The sequence below is a fragment of the Panthera leo genome, chromosome B1 (genome assembly GCF_018350215.1).
Source record: "Panthera leo isolate Ple1 chromosome B1, P.leo_Ple1_pat1.1, whole genome shotgun sequence".
Classification (NCBI taxonomy): domain Eukaryota; kingdom Metazoa; phylum Chordata; class Mammalia; order Carnivora; family Felidae; genus Panthera; species Panthera leo.
In genome coordinates, this window is record NC_056682.1 from 135,106,528 (window position 1) to 135,113,364 (window position 6,837).

At 38.6% G+C, this 6,837-nt stretch overlaps 1 pseudogene; it reads right to left on the reverse strand.

Annotated features, from left to right (window-relative positions):
* Window positions 1-4,373: 4,373 nt before the first annotated feature.
* LOC122218468 lies at window positions 4,374-6,564 on the reverse strand (annotated as a pseudogene).
* Between the last annotated feature and the right edge of the window lie 273 nt (window positions 6,565-6,837).

The following is a 6,837-nucleotide window of genomic DNA, read 5'->3' on the forward strand; positions in this document are numbered from 1 at the left end:
AGGTCATGATCTCACAGTTTGTGGGTTCAGGCCCCACATCAAGCTCTGTGCTGATAATGTGGAGCCTGCTTGGGATTCTGTCACTCCCTCTCTCTCTCTACTTCTCCCTCACTTGTGCTCTCTCTTTCTAAAAATAAATTAACTTAAAAAAAAAGGTAGAAGCAAATTAATATAAGGTAGATATTTAAAAAATAAGTTCATGGGATTTGAATAGACAGCAGCCTAATCTGGTCCAATAGTCTAATATCTAAGACTGAATTCTATTTAGCCCATATTTCAAGCACACCTGAGAAGTCCACTCTGTATTTTCTTGGGCAATACAAAAGGAGAAATATTTCACAACTGACAAAGTCCCACAGTGGACTAAGATGAGGTCTACAGGATGAGAGCCTTGGTCGTGGAGATTTGAAAATCTTGCCTGTTATCCCTTCATATGCTAGCAACCCCTGGGATTTTCCTTTATGATGGCTAATAAATCTGGATAGAAAGCAATAAACAGAACACCTGTTGACCAAGGCACAATTGTTTAAATGCATCATCTTCTCTTTCTCTTCCCTTCTCAAACTTGGATTCCCATCTTCAACCAGATGAATTCTAAAGACCATGAGAATGATAACATTCTTAACCCTTTCTTTGGGAAGTTTTATGTCATCACATAAACAAACAAGAGAAAAAGTCCCCTTGAGTTTGTTTTTTTTTTGATAAATGTAACTAAATATGATAAATAATTTTCAAAACTATAGCTGTTATAACTATATTTCTCGTTTAAAAATAAAATCTGTGTGTATGTATGTATGTATTTCCCATTGAGAAATTAGCTTAAGGCATAGTTTCAGCTTATATGACTTATAAGTCTTCTAATAAGCTAACACTTTTCAACAGTTCTTGAAGAAATAGTTGAAGAGATTGTATGCACTCAAAAGGCTCCATATCACATCTTTGTGACATTCTTTAACATACTTTAACTAGTCAGGTAACTAGGAGCCCTGAAGAATCACTCCTTTGCCAGCTGATTCTTTATCAAATAAGATCTCTATCTTATCTCTATTGTGATAAGAAGTAACCACAATAACTTTAAAAGTAGCTAATTGAGGGGCACCTGGAAGTTGGTTGCTCATCTGAGCATAGGTCATGATCCCAGGTCCATGGGATCTAGCCCTGCATCAGGCTCTGTACTGAGCATAGAGCCTGCTTAAGATTCTCTCTCTGACTCCCTCCCTCTCTCTCTCTCTCTCTCTCTTTCTCTCTGTCTCTCTCTCTCTCCCTCTGCCCCTCTCCACCGCTTGCTCTCTCTTGTTCTCTCTCTCTCTCAAAATAAAATTTTTAAAAAGTGGCTAATTAAGGGGTGCCTGGGTGGCTCAGTCAGTTAAGTGTCCAACTTCAGCTCAGGTTATGATCTCATGGTTCATGGGTTCAAGCCCCATGTTGGGCTCTGTAATGACAGCTCGGAGCCTGGAGCTTGCTTTGGATTCTGTGTCTCACTCTCTCTCTCTGCCCCTCCTCTGCTCGCTCTCTCTCTCTCTCTCTCTCTTTCAGAAACAAATAAACATTAAAAAAAGTTTTTTTAAAAAGTGGCTAATCAAAATTTGTACCTGCTCCCTTCAAAATCATCTGATAGAGGTATCCAAATGTTACAAAACTAAAACCTAAAAGTTTTGTTATTTTTATGGAGAAAAATATCACCACATAGAGATGAAGAAATCCGGTTTGTTTTTTTAAAGGACCTATATTCTTCATTGGCCCCTAACAGGATGTCCTCTATGATAGAAAAGCCATTTGCTGTGCTGCACTGAAAGACTGGCACAGGACAAAGGCAGACCAATGCAGAGGACAGGGGTGCAGACAGGCCTGTGGCCTTGCAGGATGACTAAGAGAGCCAAAGCATTGCCAGAAGCAAGATTTTTAGATAATACAAACACATCAAACCAAAGTCGTCCTTGCGTTATGTTCAATCAGTAGAGTACAACATGTCCTCATCACTCATTTTCCTTCAACACAGAACACTGTATTTCACTGAGCTATGGACCTGAAGCTATTGTATCATCATCAAAAATGCAAATACAAGTCTGGTGGGTTGGAAAAGGTGCTGTCAACTCTCACAGTTTTCGGAAGAGTTCAGTATAAGCAGCACCTAAGAAGACCATCACAAAGGATGTTGGGAAGCCTACCTTATAGCTGAGTTTATTTTTTTGTTTATTGGGAACAAGCATCTTAAGGAATGTTACTAGGACCTTAGAATTTAAATGTGTGCAACAATTACAGCAGTATCACCTTTCCACCTAACTTAGTCCTCTGGTTCTTCTGCAGCACCACGCAGGGAGGGAACTAGCCACAAATTGCCCATAAATCCATAAGTACAAAAATGCCAAGTCTTTAAAGTCTGTTTCTGCTCATAGCATCTACATTTTCAGTAGCAACTAGACAAGCAGCTGGACCTTCTATTAAAGTGTAATTTATTTTTAGGACACCTGGGTGGCTCAGTCGGTTAAGCATCTGACTCTTGATTTCAGCTCAGGTCATGATCTCTGGGCTGACAATGTAGAACCTGCTTGGGATTCTCTCCCCTTCTCTCTCTGCCTCGCTCTCTTTTTCTCTCTCTCTCAAATTTTTGAGAGGGTTAGTATACAAAACCTATAAAGAACTTACCAAGCTCAGCACCCAAGAAACAAATTATCCAGTGAAGAAATGGGCAGAAGACATGAATAGATGCTTTTCCAAAGTAGACATCCAGATGGCTAACAGACACATGAAAAGATGCTCAACATTACTCATCATCAGGGAAATACAAATCAAAACCACAATGAGATACCACCTCACACCTGACAGAATGGCTAACATTAACAACACAAGAAATAACAGGTGCTGGTGAAGATTTAGAGAAAGGGGCATACTCCTGCACTGTTGGTGTGAATGAAAACTGGTGCAGCCACTCTGGAGAACAATACAAAGGTTCCGCAAGAAACTAAAAACAAGAACTACCCTACAATCCAGCAATTGCACTACTAGGTATTTACCCAAAGGATACAAAAATATAGATCCAAAGGGATACATGCACCCCAATGTTTATAGCAGCACTATCAATAATAGCAAAACTATGGAGAGAGCCCAAATATCCATAGACTGATGAATGGATAAAGAAGATGTGGGATAGATAGATAGATAGATAGATAGATAATAGAATATTACTCAAAATCTTAGCTTTTGCAATGACACGGATGGAGCTAGAATGTATTATGCTAAACAAAATAAGTCAATCAGAGAAAGGCAAATACCGTATGATTTAACTCATATGTGGAATTTAAGAAACAAAACCAAAGAACATATGGGAAAGGGAGCAGTAGACAAAAGGGAAACAAACCACAAGAGACTTTTAATGTTTATTTATTTTTGAGAGAGCACAAGTGGGGGAGGTGCAGAGAGAGAGAGGGTAACAGAGGATCCTAAGCAGTCACTGAACAGCAGTGACCCAACGTGGGGCTTGAACTCACAAACTGTGGGATCATGACCTGAGCCAAAGTCAGATTCTCAACTGACTGAGCCACCCAGGCACCCCAGAACCACAAGAGACTCGTTTTTTTCTAATTTTTTTAATATTAAAAAATTTTTTAATTTTTTTATTTTATTTATTTTATTTTTTAATTTATATTTATTTTTGAGACAGAGAGAGACAGAGCATGAGCAGAGGAGGGGCAGAGACAGAAGGAGACACAGAATCTGAAGCAGGCTCCAGGCTCTGAGCTGTCAGCATAGAGCCTGATGCGGGGCTCAAACTCATCAACCACGAGATCATGACCTGAGCCAAAGTTGGAAGCTCAACTGACTGAGCCACCCAGGCATCCCCACAAAAGGCTGTTAACAATAGAAAACAAACTATGGGTTGATGGAGGGAGGTGGGTGGGAGATGGGCTAGATGGATGATGGGTAATAAGGAGGGCACTTGTTATGATGAGCACTGGATGCTGTGTAAAGTGATGAATCACTGAATTCTATTCCCAAAACCAATATTTCACTGTATGTTAACTAAAATTTAAATTTAAAATAAAGGAAAAAATAAAATAAAAAAACAAGCTCACTAAAAAATGATACTGAGAGAAAGAAAGCACTTATCTGAAATTATCTTCCTTTAAACTCAGGCAGAGAATTAAGAACACTTCCAATTCAAAGTTTTGAGCACAAAATCCAGGTATGCCCTGCCATTCACTTGCTGTTTTGATTGAAGATGAACTTAGAAGTCAGTGGAAAGAATCCACCATCTAACAGAATAGCAAACCACAAAATGGTTGTCTCCTGTGAAGAAGCCAGTAACTTTGTATTTGATGTTTTCACTTTGGCTCATTTCCAACTGCTAGGCATTTGGATTCCTAAAATTTTCTTCAGCACTTATTAACTAATTATTTGTTGGTCAAAGGGGCTGGAACCGTTTCTCCACACATAAACTGGTCTTGGTCATCAATGACTTTTATAATGAGAGAACAACTAAAACACATTGCCACATCTTTCCCAGTCTCCAAATCTTTCTCGGTGATGGAGAAGTCATCTCCACACAAGCAGGGGTAGAAAAACATCACTGAGTCTTCATCTTTCTGGAAGTCCTCAATGTCCACCTCATTGTGAAAACCACCATTGTCACTGGGGCCAACAAAAGGCCATCACTCCAGCTTCCCCCACCACCTGACACCGTCCAGCCAGTATAACCTCATGGGCACTTGGCCAAGCCAGGTGTAATCACCAGAGGAACTCTAAAGTATAACTTTAAATAGAGTAATGAATTACTGAATAGATGAGGAAACTATGAATTACTCAATTATCCTCTTATTGTTTAAGTCTTGAAAAAAATATTTCCCTAAGCTACAAATATTACAAGAAAGATTTCAGTTTGTTTACAAACTTATACATAAAGTAAAAACACACCTGACTTTTCATCTTTCTGGCTCCAAAGCCAAAACAAGTAAGATAAGAACAACTAAGATAACATCGTGGCTTAAAAGTATGTATTTTCAAAGATAGCAAAGTAAGTCACATCTCCCTGAAATTGAAATCGCATATTAATAATTTAGTTCAAGCCCATTCTTCTTTTTTCTTATAATGTTGCTAAACCATGTTTTCTCCACCTTTTATTTCAGGTAGTTAATCTTCTGGACACGCAGTCAAATTGACTTTTGTTTGATTTAGCTCACCATTCTATCCTGCCCTCATTCTTTGGAATACTGGTTCTGCCAGCCAGCTGCACATACCTCCCTCCCAGCTTTGGACCATCCTTAGGTGAGCTGTGGATATTCTGATGGGTACATTTTATTTCTGCACTAGGACTGGGTCCCTTGAAACTCTAGAAACAAAATGCAGATATAATAAAAATAAAACCTTACAAAGCGTGATGATAAAGTAATGCTTAAGTATTGGCAATGTTATTAGAGTATCTGTATAGCTTCTCAAGATTTGTGCTTTGGTTTGTTATAGTTGGGGTTTCTTCCCCAGCTTTAGTGTGTAATAAATGACATATAACTTTGTATAAGTTTAAGGTTTACAATGTGATGACTTGATGTACATGTATATTGTGAAATGATCGCCATCATAAGGTTAGTGAACACAAGATTCACACTTTTGAATGCATTCATTCTGCATTTATACTTCCAAGTTGTTCAGATTAATGTATATGCCTCATCTATTGATATGCCAGTGAACCAATGTGGCATTATTAAAAGACAATCCACTCAGTACTGTATATAGTAACTATGAAGCCTAATACTATGTAAGTGAAAAATTAATAAACAACAAACAAGATCCTTGTTAAAGCCCAGCCTCAGTGGTAACAAAGGCTGTTAACATTTGGATTCAACTCAAGAGGTGAAGCCAGACCACTGGTTATGACCTTACAGCCATCAGGCATGAGATATTGCACATTTAACAAGGAGATGGGCTTAGGGGGACCCAGCTGATGGAGGATTTAAGAGAAGGTCATCACAAGAGACTCTTAAAGAGATGAAAGCTGCAGTGTAAAATTAGGCAGGAATCAGAGCTGAAGGCTGAGCAGGTAATCAAAGCGAGAACAAGACAGAATGTGCGAGCCATCCTGAATTCCTATGATATAAACAACCAGCTGTTAGGGAACTTAATCCATCAAAACTAATTAAGGAAAACAGCAGAACATTTTTAGGTTGCTAGCTCTTTAGGAGCCCACACGTGCCAATAATTTACCTGAAATGGGTACACCTGATCTCATGCTGGAAGTGACCCTACAGGAGCCCTACGTGGACAGGGAATTCCGAAGAGTCTAAAAGTCCCACCGTGAGCCAGCTGCAGGTAGGCAGCAAGCCCACCTGGTACAAACATATTCACTAAGGTCATACCCTCAACTGAGTGATTCCTGACACATAAATAATTTTAAATTAAAAAGAAAAAAATAATTTTTGACATTAATTTTAATAATATTTTTATTTAACTATATATTTTCAAAGCATCATTTAAACAACAAATCAATATTAAAAAAATAGTGAGATATTTTACTTTGTTTTTCATACTAAGTCTTAAAATCCTGGGTGCATTTGCACTTACAGCCTGTATCATCTGGCCTAGTCACGTCGCCAGTGCTTAATAGCTGCCTGTGGTTAGTAGCTACCACAATGGACAGGGAACAACTGAACTAACACTCAGATATGTCTGTTACAGCCTTCAACTGATATGTGAGGGGAAAAAAAAATAATGGCCACTCCCATTTGTAGATCACATCACAATCTAAGAAATGTTTTAATATTTTATCTCCTAGAATCCAACACAATAACCTATGGGGTTGGTATGACAAATATTATTACCATCTCTGGCTGGCAGATCAGAGAACTT